At 43.7% G+C, this 23,069-nt stretch overlaps 1 long non-coding RNA gene across 1 annotated transcript in view; it reads left to right on the top strand.

The window, feature by feature from the left end:
• The first annotated feature begins 9,791 nt into the window (after positions 1-9,791).
• Positions 9,792-23,069, top strand: part of LOC309621661 — a 278,524-nt gene continuing 265,246 nt past the window's right edge. Inside the window, exon 1 of the long non-coding RNA XR_014240136.1 lies at positions 9,792-20,929. This is a non-coding gene — a long non-coding RNA (uncharacterized lncRNA). The remainder of the gene's footprint in view (positions 20,930-23,069) is intronic.

The raw sequence follows: 23,069 nt of genomic DNA on the forward strand, positions 1-23,069 counted from the left end.
CTGGGGGCAGAAATCTTCATTCCCCATGGGATGGGTCACCCCAGGAGATTCAGAGTCAGGATAACAAGGGTATGTGCATATCGACATGTCACTATATCATATTCTCCTTTTAGAATTGCACAGTTCATGGCCTAGTGTTCCAACACACAGCACATAAGAAAGGGTTTTTCTCATGTCTTTGCTCCTAATATAAGCTGTTCACCAGTGTTGCCCACAGCTTCTAACCCAGGCAATTCATAGGCCATGAGATGATTGAAAGCAATCCAACATCAAATGTTAAAACAGTGACGCGGTGCCTGCCGATCGCCTCCGGAGAGAAAAATGAATGGGGGTCGGGGTGGGGGGGAGGCTGGAGGAGCCCAGTGAGAAGCTACAATATTGTGAAGGTGAAAATCAGAATGGATGGGGGGCGGGGGTTTCATCACTTCTTAGAACCAACTGTAAATTCCATTTACGATGGAGCCAGGAGACTTGGAATAAACCAACCAAGGAGACTCTGGCTTCTTCCCCCAAAGGCTCCCACAAACCTGGGCTGGTGGAGAATTAATTTGTTGGCTTTTTTATTTCCTCTTTTCTCTCTCAGTGTGAGCCCAAGAGAGATCTGGAATATCACATTTCACTGGGAGAAACACTCCAAACTCACCTTAGCAGCTCCAGTAACCCTGCTTATGAACATAGCACAGTGTAGATTTCTCAGGAGCCTTCATCAACAACTAATTGATTTACTTAAGTCTAAGTAATGGATGATCAGTCTCTGCTGGCCCTTTCTCCGGTTCTCAATCTCACCTGATCAGGACTGACACATCAATGTAATGAACTGCCTCTGTTCTTTTGTCTCCGAGCCATAGAAAACACCACTGCTTCCAATTAAATTCTACAAGATTTATGTAAACCAGTTCATCTGCCTTGATTCTTCCCTCTCCTGGACATGCAATCCTATTAAATTTCTTCCTTAAAATCTAGTGCTCCATACTCTGAAATGCCACGGGTTGTTTTGCAGTAAGAAAGTTGAAAAGACAGTGGATTAAAGGGAGTCTGAAACATAGTAATAGCTACCTGCCACTTTCTGGGCAGGACCATGTTCCACAAAAACTCACCAGGCACTTTAGTAAGGATCTTCTTCATTATCTCATTGTATCCTATAAGTCTGTGTAATCCCCCCTTGAAAGAAGGGGATACTGTCCCTATTTTATATATATGGGAAACTGAGACATGGAGCGATCCTGTGACTTTCCTAAGGTCACATAGTAAGTGGCAGAGCTGAGAGAAGAAAAGTCCCTGACATGTTGTTGACAGGCAGTTGTGCTACTCATGATTATTGTTTCTCATGATTACGCAAACAATCACTGTTTCTCAGGGTTACTAATCTTTTTTCTAGGCTGAGGTTGCGTCTCTAACTACATACTTCTAGAGTCCTATAAAATTGGGGTTTCTAAATCCTTATTTTGGTATTTCAACTACAGAAATAATTCATGCATTTACTAATGAAATAGTGTCACAGTCTAAAAGAAATGTTAATTTTCTTTGTTTGGGCTGGGATTTTACTAACCCAGAGTAGTAATCTTGGTTATCCATGCTGATCAGTACTAGGCAGAAAAAGGAAGTCTTATCAAATATGGTGTGACATACAAACAAGCAAAAAAACCCAACCAAACAAACAAACTAAATTTTAGAGCATGGGTTTGTTGGGTAAAAGAATAACAATAACAACAATATTAGGTCTTGTAGTAATGAGAACATTGTCTTGAAGAGACAGAATAGATATACGTGCAATAGCGAAGGACAAATTCCGCAGACGCATGCAGACACCTTAGACCTACATGGAACGATTTGGTCCACATGCTGCCTTTCCTTATATCTCCCCAGGAATTCTGGGAAAATACCAGAATGGGTGGGCTAGGTCAGGCTGTTATCTAAACAATGAGTCTTAAGCTGGACCTGAATAAAGAGTGGGAATTGAGTTGGAAGAATGGACTGAATACATGTTTCCATGCAGAGGAGGGTAAATATAATAGCAACCTCATTATTCATCATACTCAGGTAACAAGTGTGTGTCAAGTCAGGCACTGAACTAGATGCCCGGTGTAGAAATGAAAAATTCAAAGACTAGTACTCAAGGAGCTCAAATCTAGTTTTAAAAAACGGCAGAAGCATCAGTGAAACAATTTACAGTTTATTACTATGGAGTGATTAAGGCTACAAGAGAAGTATAATACATACTCAGCAAGGCAGTGACATAAAAGAGGGAATAAATAAGACTTCCGTGATCTACCCAAGCCAAGAAAAACCTTTGAGCTCCTCCTTGAAGGGTGACTGACTAACTGGGAGTTGGCCAGGTGGGAAAGTAAAAAAAGGGAGAAGCTGTCATCGTCCTGAGATATCACAGTGGATATGGAGGGTCAGTGGATTCAACTCTGTTTTCAAATCATTTAATACTGAAACCTATTATCCAAGTGAATCGATAGAGGATATATGTTGTGATTTAATAAACTAAGATTCTTAGTTTATTAAATCAGGAACCTTGCCTTTGTATCTTTGCTTCCCCAGGAGACTGACTTGTATATAGCAGCTGCTCAATAAACTAAAAAAAAAAAAAAAAATGTAGACCTAGATGTAGCTGGCATGGGTCTATGCAAAGACCCCAGAGGGTAGAGCAACAGGTAATGGTTCTTGTTTGGACTTGGCAGCCATTCTGCATAAACTGATTGTGACTTAATGGTATCTTACTGCCTGTGTCCCATATATATTAGTCTTTTCATCTCATCTTCCCAGAGCAGTTTCTCACTAAGCATCACATTCAGCAAAACCCAAACCACAGGAGCTCTGGATGGCTTCTCTCTCCCAACATGCATTCTTCTTGAAGTCATGCAAAGCCATGAAAGAAGATGAACTATTGATCTGAGCAGTTTTCATGTATACTCTGTCATGAAATCCCAGGCATAGTTTTTCTAACCATGGACTGGTCTTTGGGGACATTAAGAAACATTGAAGTGATTAGTAGCCTGGGGGCAGCTTTCCCTTCCCCAGTGTGGGCTGGAGCTTCACTTTGAAATGATGACAGGGAGCATCCTTAGGTTTTGCTTCATTAAAATGACTAATGTTTATGTGAAGATGCAAAGGTTAATTGTACCATCTTAGAGAGCCACGCATATAGATCTACAATCAGGAGAGTTTCAACCACCAACAAAACCCCACTTTGATATCTGAGGAATCATAAGTTTCTGTTTTCAAATCCTGTGCCTTCCTAGAATTTTCCGGAGCCCACTCTGTTACCAATTTGAGGACTAAAGCTTGAATATTAACAGGTTTCATCGTTAAGTTTTCTTAATCGTCTGAAGACCATCTCAACTTGGGATCTTCGCTCATCATGTTCTCCTTCCCTAACTGTCCACCACCTCAAATCCTAGTGATTCTGTAAGTCTCACCTCCTTATGCAAGCCTTCCATCATGCATCCTTTGGATTCCTTGAGCACTCAGAAGCCAGATTTCATTGAAAACTGTCCTCTCTCTAGTTCTATCATGTCTGTACAACTTGTACCGTCAGCCAGACCCCAAGCCCCCTAGAGCCAAAGACACATCTTTTCCATCTTTTCCATCCTGTGTATCCTCCACCATCCCCAACTCAGAGCAGAGCATGGAGTAAGCCCTCAATAGGGACCAATGGTGATCCTGTCCCATGCATGGCAGAAAATGTAGTTAGGAAACAAGCATATATCAAACACTTACTACACTAAGTCTTGAGTCATACTCTTTACATACACTATTGATTTTGATTTATTCAGCAACACTAAAAGATAGTACTCATATTTTCGAGGTGGGAAAACAGAGTCAGAGACTGTTAATACATGGCCAAAACAGTAATCAAAGACAAGTCAGCCTGCCACCAAGGCTTTGCCTCCCTCCTCTATCCTATGCCATTTTCCTCCCGACTAGGGGCTATACGGGCCCCTGATTGTGGCTAATATACCACAAAGAGAGTGAATTTAAGGGATAAAGTGTTAAATAAGTCTGTGCTCACTGCTTGACACTTATTCCCCCACTACCACTGCACGTGAGTGGTATTGATATGAGGCCCAGGAAGCGAAGCTGGAGCGATAAATTATATGGCTTATTATAGAAGGTACAGTCAATAATTATTATGGGGCCCATTTTAACTGAGATCCATGCTCTCACAGTCGGTTTACCCATGGCCACTTTTTCCAATTAAATACAATCAATGAGGAGAAAGAACCAGAGGAGAGGAGATACGGCCTCAGAAGGATTTGGTTTTTGTATGCTCAGTCACCGACTCCTGGGACTTTAATTGGCTTTTTGTTGCCAGAACATTCTAAAGAAATAATTTTTTATGACTCCTGCGAGGTCTGGCAGTCATTGCTTTTCTTACACATTGATTTGAATATTCAAACACTCACTCAAACGTGAATTGGGAGAGATTGGCCTTTGCCTGGGATGCCGAACACATATGCTGTCTCATGCTTCCCTGCCTTTACCCATGCTGGGCCTCCTGCCTGTGAAGCTCACCCTTCCATCTTCTTTTTGCCAAGTGGAGACATCCTTCAAAATGTTGCTAAAATGTTACCTTCTTTGTGAAAAGTTCCCTGAGCCCTCCCATGCCCCTGTCCAGCAAATATAGGTCTTTCTACCTCTGAGATCCCAACTTTGGGCTGCTTTCAGCATCTCTGTCCTGCACTGTAGTCTTTATTGCACCGTGGATCTCAGGACGTCTAGTTATTTGAGGAGGCAGTACTGCATAGAGGTTAAGACTCTCTCACTCCTAATCCAGCCTCAGCTTCCTCATCAATGGAAGTGGCATGATGTCCCTCCCTTAGGTTGCTGGGAAAGTTAAATGAGATAGGTGATCCTGGCAAAATGCTTAGCACATGCCCTCAGCTAACATTAGCTATTTGTACTGCAGGCCTTTTGGTCACTCCTTTTGACCACCTACTCTGTGCAGAGAGCTGAGCACAGGTGGGTGAGCCTTGGAGCTTGCAGTTCACCACCCAAGGAGACTGGCCTCTGTCCACTTGCATGTCCTGCTCTGTGCTGGGCAAACACCATTTGTTGTGCTTGGCATGCCTTCCCCAGCCTCTCTGTGGCGTTCTGACCCTCGCTGCCAAGGCTGACCCAAGTTGCATGTCTTCCAAAGACTCCCCTGACACACCCAGCCCCAGTGACTCCAAGGACTGAATTCCCGTAGCATTTATCTGGGATCACTAATTGTCAGATTCTATCCTTTCTCACCAGTTTGCTTCTCAAGCATGTATATTTAATCTTGGACTCATAGCGAGGAACTTGCAGGCAGGGGCTGTGCCAGATTCTCCTTTGTATTCTCAGAGCCTGGCTAGGGGTTGCTCCACACAATCCTAGGGATTCAGTCATCACGGATTCCAGCTCAGTCTTTCAGTGAATGCTTTTTATTGACACCTTCCCCTGTGCTAGGCACTGAAGTCCATCTGGAAACAGGACAGGCCAGACCCCTCAACTCCCATGCGTTTCATCCTAGCATAAGTTATGGTCACGTAAGCAAGTCAGCACATAAAGGAAGGCAATAGTTGGAGACAGTGTTAAATCCTACAGAGAAAATACAACAGGGTGAAGTGTTAGGGAAGGACTGGGGGTGGCAGCCTACATTCAGCCTTCTCTTTCCATTACTCAGCAATCGAACACAATATTTCCTAAGGAGTGCTGTGTTGAACAGCCACTGAGCCAGATGCTCGACTAAGGCAAGACGAGGGGATCTATTGTCAAAAACAGTTGGAAAATACATCCCACGTGTTTATCCCCTGTTGGAGCCACACAATTTATATTAGTACATTAAAGGCATTGATACTGCAGTAAAGGCATTTTTATTTTGCATCCACCAGCATTTCCCCAATTTTTTTCTTCGTAGAACTTTTTATCTGTCTGTCTTTTAATATTTGGCACTCATTAACATTCCATGAAACTCAGGTCTGTGGGGTAAGCTTTGAGATATATTGATTGTATTGAATGATATTTATTCTCAGCAAAATTCTTATCTACATAAACCCACAGAGAAGCTGGACCACACGTCATTGCTAAGCCATAAAATTGAGACAAAGCAGAAATAACTTCACTGAGTAAGACAATCATGAACTTATTTTTAAAATTCAATCCCCCTCAAAATTATTAAATACCTAATATGTTCTAGTAAATGTTCTAGGAGCTGGAAATAGAGGAGAGAGCAAAATATAGTCCCTTCCATCCTGGGGCCATGTGTCAGTCCTGCGGGATGATTGCAGTCACTTCCCCCCTGGCCTTCCCTACAGAGCAGAGTGGCCAGGGTGAGCCTCTGCAAGCTCAGGCAGATCTTACCCCTGCTTCATTCAGTTCCCACGATGGCTCTTCATCTCACGCAGAGCAAGAGCCAAAATCACTTACAGTGGCCTGTAACCGAGCTGTCGCACATTCCAGCGACTCGCCACATGTGGGCTTTTTAAATGAAAATTATTTGCAATTAAATAAAATTAAAAATTGATAGAGCAGATCCCTTAGTTGGACTAGTCACACTTCAAATGCTCCATAGGCATGCGCGGCTAGTGGCTACCATGGTGGGCAACGTTGATATAGACCATTTCCGTCCTTGCAGAAAGTTCTGTCGGTTGTATGATGCCCTGTGACATCTGGTCTCTTTTGCCCTTCTCACCTCATCTTCTGCTGCCCTTGCCCTCAATCCCTCTGCTCCAAGCACAGTGCCCCCAGGTGGTTCTCACACACTGCAGGCACAGTCCTACCTGTTTGCCCCTTCCTCCTTCCACCCGGCACACTCGTCTCCCCATGGCCACCTGGCTCATCTTCTTGCCTCTTCTAATTCTTTTCTCATATGTCACCTTCTCAGTGATGCTCTCGTGGTACCCTAGTGAAAACTTCAACGCCTGCTTCTTATCTTACCACGTCCTCTTCCCCACCTTACTTCATCTTTCCCTTTAGTGCTTAACACCATCTGGGGTACACACCCTTTACACGTTTGTTTACGCTTTGTATATTCCACGAGGATAGAGACTTCTGACTGTTTTGTTCACTGCTGCATCACAGTGCCTGGGACATAGTAGGTGCTTGATAAACATTTTTGGATAAACAAAGGAGCTTAATGGAGAAAGACATAGTAACAATAGCGCAATAACAACAACATAAACAGATACAGATTTATTGTAATGTCAGGTAAGGATGAGTGCCTTAGAGAAAAAAAATATGAAGTCACACACACGGAAAGTTGTTTCATCTCCACTTTTAATAGGGAAACTAAGGCTCAGGAAAGTTAAATAAATTTCCCATGATCATCATCACAGTGGGCCGGCTGTGTGGTGCTGGTTAATGTTTAACAACCAGCTCTCTGAAGAAAAGTTAAAGCACCGCTTTGCAGTGTTTGCCTGTCTCCATGGTATAAATACTCCCACCACGGCTGATTTCACGCTACCAACATGATGCCATGGACCGTGGAGTTGGGAAGAGATGTGTGCAATGTGCTTTCCTGAGCTGTGTGAGTTCCAGAGCACCACTGCATCTGACCTTGAAGTCCAAGCTCATCCCATTGTACCATGTGGCCACCCTGGAAAGAAGCAAGCAGAGCCCTCTAAAGAATCCCCACTTCCTGGACACCAAGTAACCACTACCCTTTGGCATTCTTGGTTCTTACTGATACCTCCACCCCCTGTCACTCCAAACCATTTGGGTTTGCATTCAACCTGTTTGAATTATGGCATTTTTCTCCTAAGAGGATCATGCTTATTTGACTTGACAGAAAAAGTTGCTCTCAGAGGAGACTTCTCTCTGCTTTAGCCTTTGAAATGACTGTCTGGATGGCACAGGTAATCTTACCGGACCTTTGGGGCCTGGGTGGACTATTTTTTAATTGAGAATTCCATGTTTCTATAATAAGTGGCCTCCTTAATAATAGCCTGCCACGTCATATGCGATGATTGCTAATTTAGGTTTTCAGGCTTCCTGGATGTAATGAGCTCTAATAAGCCCAAGACTTGTGACAGGCTCAGAAAAGCCCATTTTCCCCCTGGAAGCAACGATTTCCCTCCATCCCTGGACACAACTGGGCACAGTCTTAAAAATATTAATAAGTGTGACTGGGATGTTCACCCCTTTCCAAATAAAACATAAAGTCCTGGTTTCATTAAGCCAAGCTATTAAATTAAGAAAGTGTTTTTAATTATCTGAGCATTTCAGGGAGCTCATAAAACCTTTAAGGACCTCACAGGGGTGGTGCTGAAGCCCTTTCAGAGTGAATTAGAGCTTTGACTTGTGGAGCTGGATGGGAAGGGCTTGGGGCCCACAGCTGCAGATTCCATTTGGCCCACAGCATCAACCTGCCGGAAAGGAAGAAGCTGCAGATCTTCTTGTGGGGGTGGGGTGGGGTGCATCTGTGTCCAAGCTGCAGGAGAAACCAGCTCAACTTCTCACAGCAAAAAAAAAATCTACCAGACAAAACCCAGCAAGCATTCCCCTTAGGCCTTTCTCTCTGCTGGATGCTGAGATTGGAAACGATGCTACTACTTATTGGGGAGTTTCTTATGTGCTAAGCACTCTAGTATTTACGTGATCTGATCCCATCCTTATAAAGGTCATCTGAGTTACGTGTTATCCCCAGTCGATAGGTGAGGAAACTGAGACGATTACCCATGATAGGCAGCTAGTGAAGCCAGACCCCAGGAAGACACCCAGTTCTGCCTGACCCATGGCCCGTGTACCTGACACTGTTGAGTGAGTTGTAGCTCACACACTAATGGCACAAAATAATGACGACCATCATTATTAGGGAATAATAAATACCATTTAGCGTGCCAGGCACAATGCTCTGCAATCTGCGTAGCTTATCTAATTTAATCCTCCTAATGACCCGATGAAATTATTATCCCCTATGTGACAAATGAAGAAACTGAGTCACGGAGAGAGGTCAAGTAACTTCTGGGAGGCTCCGCATCTAGCGCTAGAGGTGGGGTTTGTGCCAGGACTGTTGAATGCCAAGTCCGTGGTCTTATTCACTCCGACCCTCTGAGCCCATCTCATCAGCTACCCAGTTTGATAAGCAGCTGAGTATGAGGTTGCACACACACAGTTTGGGGAAGACGTTTTTCTTTATAATCCAGACCTAAGTGTCCTTTCCAGTCTCCTCTTTTTGTTTTTCTCCAACGTTCCCTTGTTACTCCAGCTAATTCATATGCACCCAAGTATGTCTTTGTGTTAGTTGGATGTACGACCCATTTTTAAATGATAAAAGTGGACCAGTAACATTCTTTTTTCCTTGAAATCATAGTTTCCTAACTAGTACCATGTCCAGGTTGCTGAGATACTGATGCCCAAGGCCACCAGATATCTGGGTCTGGGTGACCTGGGTCCAGTTGTCTCTGGACACAAACAACTTCACTTATGTCCCCAGTATGCTGCTTAGATATCATTAGTGCAAGCATCACACTGGGTAATTATTAAGTCTTTCATTGAAAAATATCTAGTAGAATCCATATTTCACCTCCCAGAGTAACAAAAAAAAGCAATGTTTTAGCTTGTGGAGAACAGGCTCTTGTGAGTGAGAATATCATTTAAAACCCCCATGGAAGGCAGTTTAGCAACATTTATCCAAATTGCAAGTATGCAATCATTTAGACCCAGCTATTCCTTTACTAGGATTATATCCTTTAGCTAAACTTGCTCCCAAAGCTATATGTACATTATTACTTGCTACAATATTGTTCAAAATAGTAAAAAAATGAAAGAAAGAAAGGAAGAAAGAAAGAAAGAAAAAGAAAGAAGGAAAGAAGGAAAGGAAGGAAGGAAAGAAGGAAAGAAAAAAAGAAAGAAAGAAAGAAAGAAAGAAAAAAGAAAAGAAAAGAAACATATGGCTTTGTGACTGGGGAATGATTTACATAAATTATGGAACAGCTATAGAATGGAATACTATGCAGCTATAAAAAAGGAGGCATCAGTTTGTGGCCCGAAATGGAATGATCTTTAAGGTATATTGTTTAGTGAAAAGAGGAAGCAAGGCACAGATCTGTGTGTATATTGTGCTACCCTTTGTGTAAAACCTGGAAGAAGATGATATATGTGTGGATGTGCTCAAATATGTTTTAAAAAAAATCCCTTAAAGTATCTGGAGCTGGGGATTGAGTATGAGGAGGGAACTGGGTGAACGGAGGACAGAGTGGGGTGGAGAATTTCTTCTGTATACTGTTTTAGAATTTTGACTGACGAATCAAAACTATGCAATTACCTATATGACATAAATTGCAGCAGGAGGATGGAATGGCAGAGAGCGTGGAGGAAAGTTCTAGATGGAAGGGCTAACACATGCAAACAGGAGCCTGGTATTTTTGGGGAACTGAGGGAGAGTCAGTGTCCGGAGCAGAGGGGAGAGGGGAGGCCAGAGCACGCCTACTAGGACTTTGTGAAAATTTCTGGGTCCTTGTCCTCAGAGTGATTGAAGGGTTCTGAGCAGGCAGTGGGTGCCTTGATCAGATGTGCATCTCAAAAGTATCGTTCTGGCTCCATGGCGACATCAGTGTGGAGCTGTTGCCTTTGTGTGGGTGACAGCCCAGCCAAGGGGCCGTGGCATCAGAGTGGGGGGTGGCCACTACAAAGAAGTGACAGGATGTGCTGGAGATTTGGTCAGGAGGTGAACTGGTGGACCCTGGGAGGGATTAGATGCAGAGGCAAGGGAAACAGAGCTGGTAAGGATTTCGTCCAGGGACTCGTTGGTGCACCACATGGGTGGGACCATTTCCTGAGAGAGGGCAGAACCAGGTACGTGGCAGGGTAGGGGGAACTTGAGTGTAATCTTAGGCATGTTGAGTCCAAGCCCCTTTGATACATCACAGAGGAGATGGCAAAAACGTGGTCGGAAGTAGAATTCTGGAATTCAGAGATGTCTGACCGCAGTCGGGAGGTGTGTACACAGAAACTGAGGGTGTGCACAGGGACGAAATTTTCTGAGACAAAACTAGTATTTAGGTCTTCTTCCCAGAGATGTGAGCAGGGGCCGGTCATTTATACGCAAGCACCATCCACATAACAGGTGCTTCTTGATGTGTGTCTGATCAGTTACGGAGGAGCAATCGACGGCAATTATCGGGTTACCTGCCCCCTCTTCATCTCTGTTCTTCCCACTGCACCCCCTCCAGGCTGGGTGGCCCTTCCCCTGCCCCTGAAGTCTTTCTCCAGACCACCCACATGGTCCCTCACCCTGATGGTGTCACTCCTGCAGCTGAGAGGTGAGCAGGTGATCCTTCCCTCTTTCTGAGTACCTCCCAGCCCAGCAAGCAGCAGTGTTCTCCGGGAATAATGGATATTACAGAAAACACAGGGCCGGGTGCCAGCTTCACATTCTCCAAACATTTAATGATTCAACCTTTTCAGTTTCATCAAAGCCAAGCTTGGAAACTCCCTGATGGCCCACTGCTAACAAATAGCAGGGTGCCCACCTTAGCATTGCTGCTCCTCAGGTGTCTGGGTGGTGGAGGGGACCTTTGGCTGGATGACAGCAGCCAGAGGACCCCTTCGGGGCCTTTGTGCCCACATGGAGGCCTCAGGTTTGGCAAGCTGGGTGAACCCTCACTCTTGCAGGGGATCAGCCGGCAGTGCTGGCTCGAGCATCCAGAGGTTGGCATGAGCTGCCTTTTAAAATATGTTTGTTTAAGCTGTCAAGACAGGACACAGCTGTTTGTGACAGGGAAAAGGAAGCACAGGACAGTCCTGCTGGCGTGGTAGAAGCAAGGGGGGGTCTATGATGAGAGTGTCAAGGCCACTAGGGAGTGTGGGTGAGAGAGGGAGGGGAGTGGGAGCTAGGCAGGGGACCTGGGAAAATGGGGCAGCATGGGAAACCGAGAGACGATAGATAAAAGACAGACAACTTAATAGAGGGGCTGGGGAGAGGCAGTTAGGGACAAAGAGACAGAGAGAAAGGGGCAGAAATAAAGGAGGTCAGAAATCAGACCTACACACATGCACACAAAGAGAGACTCGAAGTGAATTTGGGAGGGCACAGCCAGCTTCTCCGACTTAAGGCCACTCAGCTGGGTTCAAAGGCATTGAAAGAGACACTTGGCTTTCACGGTTTCTTTGATTATTGACCAAAGTGAGCCCCACATGATATGTTATTAATAATTGTAATAACTCTAGTAGCAGCAACAGTGGTGATGGTAGTAGCAGTCGAGGTAAGATTAGAACTTGCTTCCATATAGAGCTTTACAGATTCCTTCCAGCAACTATCCAAGGTAGACTCTATAACCTCTGCTGAGAATTGAATAGCTGAGAAAACGGATGCTCTGAGAAGTCATATCACTTTCAGAAAGTCACCCAGCTGGTCAGGAACAGAGCTGTATAACTCACCCAGAACTGCTATTTGGGAAACCAGTCCTCTCCCAGTACATGTTGTTCAGGAAGGGCTGATCTTGCTGACTGGCCCCAAGCCCAGGCCTGGCCCATCAGAGTGTACCACCTCTCTGCCCATCATGATTGGTTCAGCCGTGGTTGGGCCAAGTCAGGCCAGTCAGAGGCCTCCTTTGGCATCGTGAGCCAGACCTGTTAGGAAAAACTACTCTTTCTCAGGGCCTCCCAGTTATAAGGATGAGGTGAGGCCCTGCTGCTAGTAGTGTCTCCCCCAGATGCTTGAAGGAGATGTGTGCTGAGTGCAAAAATGGGAACAGACAACACTGGAGCCCTGGGATCGATGTATCTCAGCAGCCTTCTGAGAGTGGCTTCTCAGTCAGGTGGGCCAATGTGGGCCTTATTTCTGACTTGTTTTGAGTTTGGCTTCCATCCTTTACAACTAGAAGAGTCCTGATAAATACATCTTTAATTAACTCCCCCTTTTAATTATCTAATTATTTAAATGATTTGTTTTCTACTCCTCACATCCACACAAGCGTTAATTTACACAGTTACCCTCCGTTGACAATAAGAAACAAGACTGACTCTAAAAATGTTCCTGCTGTTAGTAGCCTCTGGGGGTCATTCCTCGACTCCGTGTAGCTTCTAAATGACTTTCTAGGTGTCACGAAGATGTGGTTATGCTTGAAGGTAGGGTCTGCTTCCATAGTTTTTTGTTGTTGCTGTTGTTGTTTTGTTTTTTTCCTGAACCATACCTAAAGGCCACTCAGCATGAGCAAGGATTTCAAATGCAAAGAGGATTTATGTGTGAAAGGAATTAAATGCTCTCTGAATGGAAGCTGCTTCTACTTGATGTCCTACAACAATTTGTGCTTGCTGTGTAACAAATGACGGAAAACTCAGTGATTCAAGATGATGCACATCTACTTAGCTCTGAATTTGCAGATGGTTAGGTGGTGCTAGTGGACTGAGCTGGGCTTGGTAGAGCTCAGCTATTTCTCTGAGGTTGGGTGTGGGTTGGTTAGGCAGCTTTGCTGATCTTGACTGGGTTCCCCATGTTCTGGACTCTGCATCTTCCAGCAGGCAAGTCCAGGCTTGATCTCAAGCCAAAGACACAGCAATGAGAGAGAGTAAATGGAAATGGCCCTTTAAGTTTCTGCTTTTATTGAGTTTATATTGAGAAGTTTCTGCTTCTGTCCTATCTGCTGAAGTAAGCCCAGAGTCAGTGTGGAAAGGCAGAGATACCTGAGTATCATCTGTTGTCTTTAGTGAACTTCAGAAAGTCTTAGAAGAGAACAGACTCCAGCCACTGGGCTGGCATATGCTAATTGCTGACATGAGGCCCTGAGAATCTGGAACTTGACATGGGGGTGGATGGGCAGCGAAAGTGTGGAGGCGGGGGGGGGGGTGGACCTTTCAGCTCATACTTGGGAAGGACTTTAGAACTGTATGAGTTACTCTTCTGTTGAAAGTATTTCACCTAGAAAACTGTTTTGTCAGTCTTTTACCACTGCCTCTAATACTTTTTTTTTTATGCCAGGACCCTTTTTAAAAATCTTTTCAGGAAAGAGGGCCCTCAAAGAACTTACAGTCTAGAATGGGAGACAGACACAGAAACAGAAAATTTCAAGATCAAAAATAAGGGCTGAGGGAGAAATAAGCCCAGGACGCTATGGGAGTCCAGAGGCGGGGCACTTAGCCCAAGCAGGCAACCGTTTAGAGAAATCTATTTTAAATTGATTGTTTTATTTGCTGGATTTTGTATTGACATGTTTTGCTTTGTTCTCAGTGTGTTCTGGGACCGCAGTCTATTCATTTATTATTAAGAGAACGGTAATTATTTCCAGGAGCTCTTGAGAATACACTTTGCTTCCCCTTTGCCTCATCTCTGCTGATTCTGGTGTAACCTCCATATCTCTGAGGATGTCGTAGCAGGAAGTGACACACCCTGCATGCCCGGGGGAATCACCAAAGACCCCACTCTGGAAGGAGGGCTTGCAGACCACCGCTTCTCAAACTTTAGTGACCACGTGGGTCCCCTGGGATCTTACCAAAATGCAGACTGTGATTCAGGAGGAGGTCTAGGGTGAGGCTTGAGGTTCTGTTTTCCTAATAAACTCCCAGGTGGTGCTGCTGCTGCTGTCTGTGGACCACATTTTGAGTAAGAAGCCTGTAGACGGTCAGCAGCACTTTCTCCACTGGTGAATATTGCAGCAGGGCTGAACAGAGGCTGACCTGTATCTTGTCTCTCTTGCTGGACTGTAAACCCGGTGAAGGTAGTGCCTCTTTCTTGCCCGCAACTCCATCTCCAGTGCCAGGAACATAGAAAAATCTCAGTGAATATTTGTCAGGTAAATGCCTCCTGTTCCTCCCTTTTCCATAGATGCGTGTATATAGAGATTTACCTGATATTTTTCTAGTTTGATGCTGTGAATTGGGTCTGAACCTGCACCCATCCCATGGGCTGCAGTCTTGACCTCTCACCTAATTCAAGACAGCCTGAATGTCCAGGGTGGACCCTGTGACCTGCAGCTCTCTCCTAGATTTGGATAAGTCTAATCGTGATGCTTGAGCACCTGTCTGATTTGAGACATTACTTCCCCTGATGACTCTACTGGTCCCCATATTGTGCCCATGGACCAGACTGGCTAGATCTTAATTCTAGCTGAATGTTACACTAGAATTCCTTAAATCCTCTTGGACTCAATGATTGACACTGTTAACTTCTTCCTATTACAGCTCTTCTGGCTTGGTTAATTTTCCCCAAATCTTTTAGCACCTTCCTGCTTCCTTACTTGAAAATCCCAGCAAAGCTGCACGGTTGGAGCTGGAGCCAGGCCGGTGATGACATGAAGGACTAACACTGAAATTTAAGATCATCACCAGTCTCTTATTTTGAGTTCCCACCCAGAAACTTGGCACCTTCTTTAGACTGCATTTTGAAAAAGCCGCGAGCAATTAGCCAGTATGTGAACTATCTACTTCTCAGTTTCCTCAACTACAAAATGGGGATAGCTGCACCCTCCTTGTGAGATTTTAATTAAGATTAAGTTTGTGATGTAATAGATATAAACTACTTAGCTCAAGATCTGACACATGCACAGGGCTCCGTAAAGGAGAGTTCTTTTTACCTTTACATCTCAAGGGTGAATCCTAAAGTCCAGGATCCCCTAAGGGAAGGACTCTGGGGAATCTAGGCTCATATCTTTAACAGCTCATTATGGAAGAGGGAAGGTTGGGTCTAGTAGGGGACAAAGTATAAGTAGCTAAAATAGTGAAAACACTCAAGGTTGGGATCCCAAAAGAGCCCCTGTGATGCCAGTAAGCGGACCAGACATTTAGCCAACACAGTAGCCCTTGGGTGTCTCTACTCCAAGGACTCCCCTAGACTCTTCCCACTTCTCTGATGCTTTTCCAGCCTCCTTGCTGTGGGTGTGGCTCATACCCGTGCATACCACCCAACACTTGTCCAGAATTGGTTTCATCCTAATGTTTACATTTTCTAAGCAGTCTGGCTCACCTTGAATTTTATTCCTGTTTCCTAAGTTTTTTTCATCATCATAGAATATGAATATTCTATTAAGTATCATAGAATGTATTCAGCTAGTCAACAAATATTTAGTGAACATTTCCTATATTCCAGCCACTATCCTAGGACAGGACACCTCCAAGGACACTGAACTGAATGAGGCAGAGAAAAGTCCTGTCCTTATGAAGCTTAAAGGTATTTTGCAAAAGTGATGTACATTTTTCTCTGAGTCAGGAATCAAGGTGGTGACTAGAATGAGTGCCAGCCCAGCAGAGATTCCAGTAGAGGTCCCAGTAGGAGGGTGCACACAGTAGATACTTGTTTGCTGACTGACTGAATCTAGGAACATATAATTGTTAGGGGTAAAAAGAGAAGATGGGAGAGAAGAGAGACGGGGTGGGGGGATTCACCAGGAGCCATGTCCAGTTCTTCCTAGGAGCCAGTCACTCACTCAGTTACGGAAAGACCAGGAATATGTATTCCATAGTCAACAAAAGAATGAGACTGAGCTTTGACCATGGGCTAGCTATTTTAATTAGAAAGACGAATATTGCAGTAAATGAGACAGATAATTCCTCCTTCATCACACTTACTGTGCAGCTAAACATTCTTTCTTGGTTCTCCCTGTGTCTTGATGAGATCAGAGCCTCTTACCTTATATATCATCTCAGGTGCTGGAAGGTCCATCCTGATCACAGGTTTTATTGAACATAGTTTGGTGTATAAGAACATTTTAGGTACCTTTCCAAAACAACATGGTTGTTGTTTTAGAATGATAAGTTGACTATTCAAAGTTTTAAAATCCTGAATCTTAAAATTCATTTTTCAACTAAGCTAATAAATGAGCAACCCATAGTACTTGATTAATCAATTTAACTTTAACTGACATAATATCACCCAGTCCATCTCAGACTATATTTATTTACATTAAATCAGGGTTTCTCAGCCTTGGCACCATTGACATTTGGGGCCAGATGATTCTTTGTTTTGAGAGGCTGTCGTGTACATTGTAGGATGTCTAGCACCATCCCTGGCTTCTACCTACTAGATGCCAGTAGCATTCCCCCCAACTGTGACAACCAAAAATGTCTCCAGGAATTACCAAATGTCCACTAGGAGACAAATGGTCCCATTCTTGAGAAACACTGCATTACATGTATCTGCGCTTTCAAGTAACGACGTGGTGTTTTGAGTGATGCCTGGTCTGGTATTGAGTAACTTAAACACAAGCTGCATGATGCTGCAGACAAGCTGCTGCAAACAAGCTACCTGATGCTGGACACGCCTGACCTGAGAGTCAGCTTCCGCATCTGAACAAAGGGGTAATTAGTCCCTCACCTGACATTGTGGTGAGGTTTAAAAGCTGACGTGTGTAAAGGACCTGGACAGTGTAGCTCAATGGCTGTGTCACATCTTATTTTTTGGCTAATAGAGTTGACCATTGCCAAAACTCTATGTGCTTGGAAAGTGTGTGTGTGTGTGTGTGTGTGTGTGTGTGTGTATGCACACACACCTGAGCTACAGGTCAGGGCTATATTGCTGAGAAAGAACTAACCCCTCTGTGGCTCATGAACTCCCTGGCAGAAAATGAGCGGCGCAGAACAACACTTAAGAGAACAAGCTTTGGAGTGAGACACACCTGGATTCCACTCCTGGCTCCACCATCTACCGGTTTTGTGCTAATTCTGGTCAAATTGTGTAACATTCCAGCCTCAGTTTCCCTATCTGACAAACAAAGGTAATAACAGTACCCATCTCGTGGAGTCACCGTGTTGTGAAGATTAAATGAGATCATGAATGCAAAACAGCACCGTGCCTGTGGCCAAGTCAAGTTTGCTCAGTAACTATTAATTGTTGCTGCTGTTATTATTGGTGTTATTTCACCCTTGGGTGCATCCCTGGGGGTAACTTCAAAGCAGAGAGTGGCCTCTTTACAGGGGGCTCAGATCTTGCCAGAGTAGCTCAGTCAACAACTTCCCTAATGAGCTCAAGACTCCATCAGGGAGACTCTTTGTTTTCCTAGTAACTCTCTGTCAACATGGTTTCCATTCCTGCATCAACATTATATACCAATTGCATATTCGCTAGCCTGCCGGGGACTCAAAACTATCAATTGCTACAATGGAGTAAATGATATTCATTGTTAAAATAGGGTAAATGCCTATTTCCTTTGCACAATGGAAGAAACTGTTGTAGGCTATTAAGTAAATAACTATAAATAACACACTGTAAAATGCTTTACATATGCCTTATCACCCTGAACTGCAACACTCTGAAGTAGCTGTTATGGTTGGGTAAATTATACGTGTTTTAAAACACTGTGCAAAATACATATTTACACGTACTTAAAGTCCTACACTAAACAGTCTCTATAGCAACCAGGAAAACACAAAAGCCTTATTAAGCATTCTTTGTAGTATTTTTAAGAGTTTAATCATTAGGAGAAAGCTCATAGGCCACGTAGACACCAGGGAACATGAAGAAAGAAAGTCTTTATAGGAACAAAAGAATGAGGCTGGCTTTGAACCTGGTGGGAGAGGATTTTATTTTTTTAAGCTAATAATCACCAAGGGCCTTCTCTTTGTGAAGGCGATGCTATGTTTGGGGTACATCAGACACAGTTTTGGAATTACAATCTGGTTTCTCAACAGAGAAGAGAGAATCTTCAATTAACATATTCCAGCAAAAGGTCACTTTCAGTGTTTTCTCTTTAGTCCCAGCAAGAAAAGATTTCCTTGCCACTCAAAAATGAAGTCATATGTACTGTCTGTGTTGAGTCTGAGTCATATAACTAACTCTTCAAAGGGGAATTCTAATGGTTTCACTGGGGTGAAGCCACGTCCCATCAGTTGAGTACTGGATTTGTCTGTCCACGGCATGCGACAATAACAGTGTACCCTAGAAGAGGCAGTGACTTAACAGTGCAAAAGTTTCATGTTCGTGCTACATGTCCAGTGCTGGTTGGTGGAGTTTCTGCTCCATGCTGTCACTCAAGGACCCTAGGGAACTCTATCCTCATGTGATCCCACCACTCAAACACTTCCTGCTGCAGCAGAAGAAGAGAGAACTGGAAGGTGGCTTGAGGGCCTGTGAGAAGCACACCCCATTTCCACTCATACCCACTGGCCAGCGCTCAAATCATGGGATTCCAACCAACCTGCAACAAAGGCTGAAAAGATAGGGGAGCACATAAAATATTTATTGAATGCTAAATATCTTTGGGAAAAATATCACTTAAATGTCAGAACTATGCCAGATACTTTATACTGCTTGATCTTGTCGTCAAAACAACTTTGCAACGTAAAAATTCCCCATTCACTGCCAGAGAAACAGGCTCAGAAATCTTAAATGGCTTGCTTGAGGTCCCTCAACCAGAAATTGGAAAAGTGAATTTAAGTTTAGATCAATCTAAAGCGGAATATGAGATACTCTGTGACCCAGCAGGTCAACTCCCACATACTTTTCCAGAAATGCACACCTATGTTCACCAAAAGACATGCTCATAGAGGCACGCTTCGTAATAGCTGCAAACTGGAAGCAGCCCAACATCCACCAACAATGGAATAGACAAATCGATTGTGGTATATTAACACAATGGGATAATATATAGTACTGAGAATGAATGGTAGCTACATACAAACATGGATATATCTCACAAATATTACCTTGAATAAAAGAAGTCAGGTACAAAAGAGATCATACTGTGTGGTTCCATACTGTATTATTCGAAAGCAAGCAAAATTAATAGAAGTCAGGATAATTATTACCTTGGAGTTTGGTAGTGATGAAGAGGGTAACAAGGACAGAGCTTCTGTTTTTCTTGTAATGTTCATTTATCTGGATGCTGGTTATATGGGGGGTGTTCAGTTTGTGTAAATTCATCTCTCTGTGTAGTTATAATTTTGCATATTGCTCTCTATATGTTATACTTTAATAAAAAGTCTACTTGAAAAAAACAACTTGCAAAAGTATAAATTATAGGTTCAAATCAAACTGATTCCAGAGTCCTCTGATCATGTTGCATCCATTTCTTCCCCAACCACAGTAAAGCGAAGCTCATCCCCGCCCTTAAAGAGTCCAATTTGATACCTACCTGAGTCACACAGCCCATCCATTAAGATGGCTCTTTAGAATCGTGGTTTAGCTAGAAACTTACAGCAAATTTGAGACAATTGTCCAAGTCAACTACAATTCGCTCTAATACTGACTTTGGTAATATGGTTTTCTTCCTTGAAATCAAATGTAAGCCTGGGATCTCCAGAGGCTGCAGGGAAAGGCAATGGAATCTGCTTGCTCCTCAGGCTAGAGGGATGGACATGGTCCAGTGTAGAGGAGAGAATGAAATGTGTATTACAACAAACTCCAGACCAAGAAAATACAATCATGTAGGTTGGGGCTGCGGATGTTCCCATGCATTTTATTTGGGCCATTATAAAAACTCAAAAACCATTGTACCCAGCTAAAATGAACTCACAGCTGAAAGAGTGATCCCATTGTTTTTCTCTGCCCCTTCCCTATCCCCTTAACACACCCAACACCCAAACAACAATTTGGTGGAGCCCTGACTGCCAAAAGACAATGCTGTCTTCAGGAAGGTATTAGTGGTAAATCCTCAAGCTGTTTTATAAGCACCTCCTAGGTTGGTAACAGAAGGCTAAACACAAAATTGCAAGATGAGCTTGAATTTAATTTTACAGTTTTCATCTGTCATCACGTTATGGCAGTATGGTGTTCTGGGCTTTACAGAAGGTGCAGGGCAGGGGTATAATACTCCTACTGGGAAGAGCTTCTCTCCCATCTGTTCCTGTTTTGGAAGAAATGCTTGTGGGATCATGGCTTCCAAAGAAAACTCCCTCTGGTGGGAGTCGCCAGAGGCCACCCTTAAGATGTGTTAAATGCTTAATCAGTGGCACTCTTTCTCTGCATACTTTGTTCATTCATTTATTTATTCTGCACCTATTTTGTTTTAGGTGCTATGCATGGCCCATCAACAAAGAAGATGTACTTTCTGCCCTTGAGAAGCTTGCGATCCAGAAAGAGAATAGACAAGTAAGTGAGAAATTTTAAAGAAATACCAAGGAACACTGTGAGTGGAGTTAAATAGTGTGCTATGCAGGCAAATAGGAGAAATGGCTACCAAGACTTGCAAAATGAGATCACTTCTCATTCTGGTAATGACTTCCAGTCTAAAACATGAAGAGTCCAGTGAAGCTGTACTGGATACCCCCATGTACCAATTGCTGTACTAGGCTCTGGAAATATAAAGGTCGGTAGAGCCTGGTCTGAATAGTGAGGTAGAGTGTAGTCTGACAAGGGGTAAAGAAAATCAAGTGGAGTATTTCAGTAGGTTGATGAAAGTTCAATAGGGTGTTTGGGGCCAGCTTGGTGGAGATGATGTCTGAGGAGTTGATTCTGGACTAGTGAGTAGTAGCAGTTAGGGGAAAAAGCATGGAGGGAGAAAATACAGGATGTTCTAAGACAGAGAACAGCATAAGCAAGCATTAACAGTCATGAAACAGTGGACCAACAATGAGTACGTGTACATTTTAGTGTCACTGGAGTATAGCTTGAAGCTAGGGGCAGTAGAATCTGGGAAGTGTTCAATGTGGCAATTATGGTGAGCCGTGGTAATTTTGGTGAATCACCAAGTGGTGGTGGGGGTGGTTTGATCACATGGTGCTTGATAAGGATCACCCTAATACCCGTCTGGTGAGAGGATGAAATTGGAACTCCACATTAGCTCGAGCGCCATCCCAGTGGTACCCGCAAGCCTACGCTTTCCTCTCTCCTTCAGTCTTCTGGGCTGTTAGAAACACAGCTCTAAACCCAGAGAATGACCACTGGGAACAGAACAACCTGTTACCCTGTTTCCCCTGCAGACACACAGCCTTGGTGTGGATTTATCCAACTGCATTTAGGACTGTTGATAGAATCATTGCTTTTTTTTATCCCCTCCGTGACACAAACCAAGAAAAAAAATCATAATAAAATTTTACAAGTTAGTTGCCGCCAAGAATAAACAAGAGAGCACTATAAGAAATGAATCGGAGGCTCTAACTGAATCTCCTCTCAGGACAATAACTCTAATGTAAAGCCAGGGTCTGAGGAGGTCGCGGTGGGAAACTCTCCTGGGGCATTTCCGAAGAGAAAGGAGATATTCTCCTCCTGTCATTTCCACTTCAGGTCCTAATATGTCTGTGGGTGTGCAGAGAAAACATAATCTGCAGCCTCTGCTCTGAATCAAGGTTTGGATAACCAGGGCCATTAAAACATCCCCAAGGATCACAGAATTAACCCTCTGTGAACCCAGGGAAGCCACTGCCGCTAAAGCACCAGAAGAAAGTTGCTTGATTCTAATCGCAGCTGAGCCAAAATGTCACTTGCCATTAGGTTCGATTGGCATTTTTTTTTTCCTTTTAAATTACAAGATTACCTTTAAATTGTGTACAGGAGCTCATAACTGCTGTCCATTGGAGATACTCAGGAGTGATTTCATTTAACCCATGGACAGGCTGCCTCTTTTAGAGTCTTTGTTCATTAAGCCTCTGTCTATCTCAGGTTCCATTTAGGTATCAACGAGGAATAAATTCTGTAGCACAGAGGACGTTATATGTTTGCTTTTAGAATCGCCTTCTTTGTTGGCTGATGATTCTTTACAGCAAGCTGGATTCTCCTGGAGCCTGTTGTGTATATGTGGCAAACATGCATTCTCTGTGTCATCTGGGTGGTCTTTTTGACAGAGATTGCTGCCTTGGGCTGACCCCATGAACTCTCCAAAAAAACATCACTTGGAAAGACAAGTCTAAACCTCTAGACATTCTTGGTTGCCTTCCATTGAAGCAGCTTTAGTATAACTGCTTATTGACCAAGTCAGAGGATTATTCATCCATTCATATACTCATTCATTCATTCATTCGTTTGACATAATCACTGTGCATCTATCGTGTGTAAGACATTGAGCCGGCATTGGGTACGCTGGTGAGCTGGGAGCTTACAGCATAGTGGTAAATGGACACAATTAAACAGGCTCTTGCATTAAAGTGTGATAAGGGCTGTGAGATGCAGAGAATAGGAGGCCCAACCTAGGTGCATTTATTACAGGGTTGAGGGCACAGGCAAGGCTACTCAGAGAGATTTCCATCTGAGCTGGGTTGTGAAGGTTGAAAAGAGTTTCACTGGCTAAAGGAAC

The sequence above is a fragment of the Balaenoptera borealis genome, assembly GCF_965194805.1.
Source record: "Balaenoptera borealis genome assembly, contig: HAP1_SCAFFOLD_790, whole genome shotgun sequence".
NCBI lineage: Eukaryota > Metazoa > Chordata > Mammalia > Artiodactyla > Balaenopteridae > Balaenoptera > Balaenoptera borealis.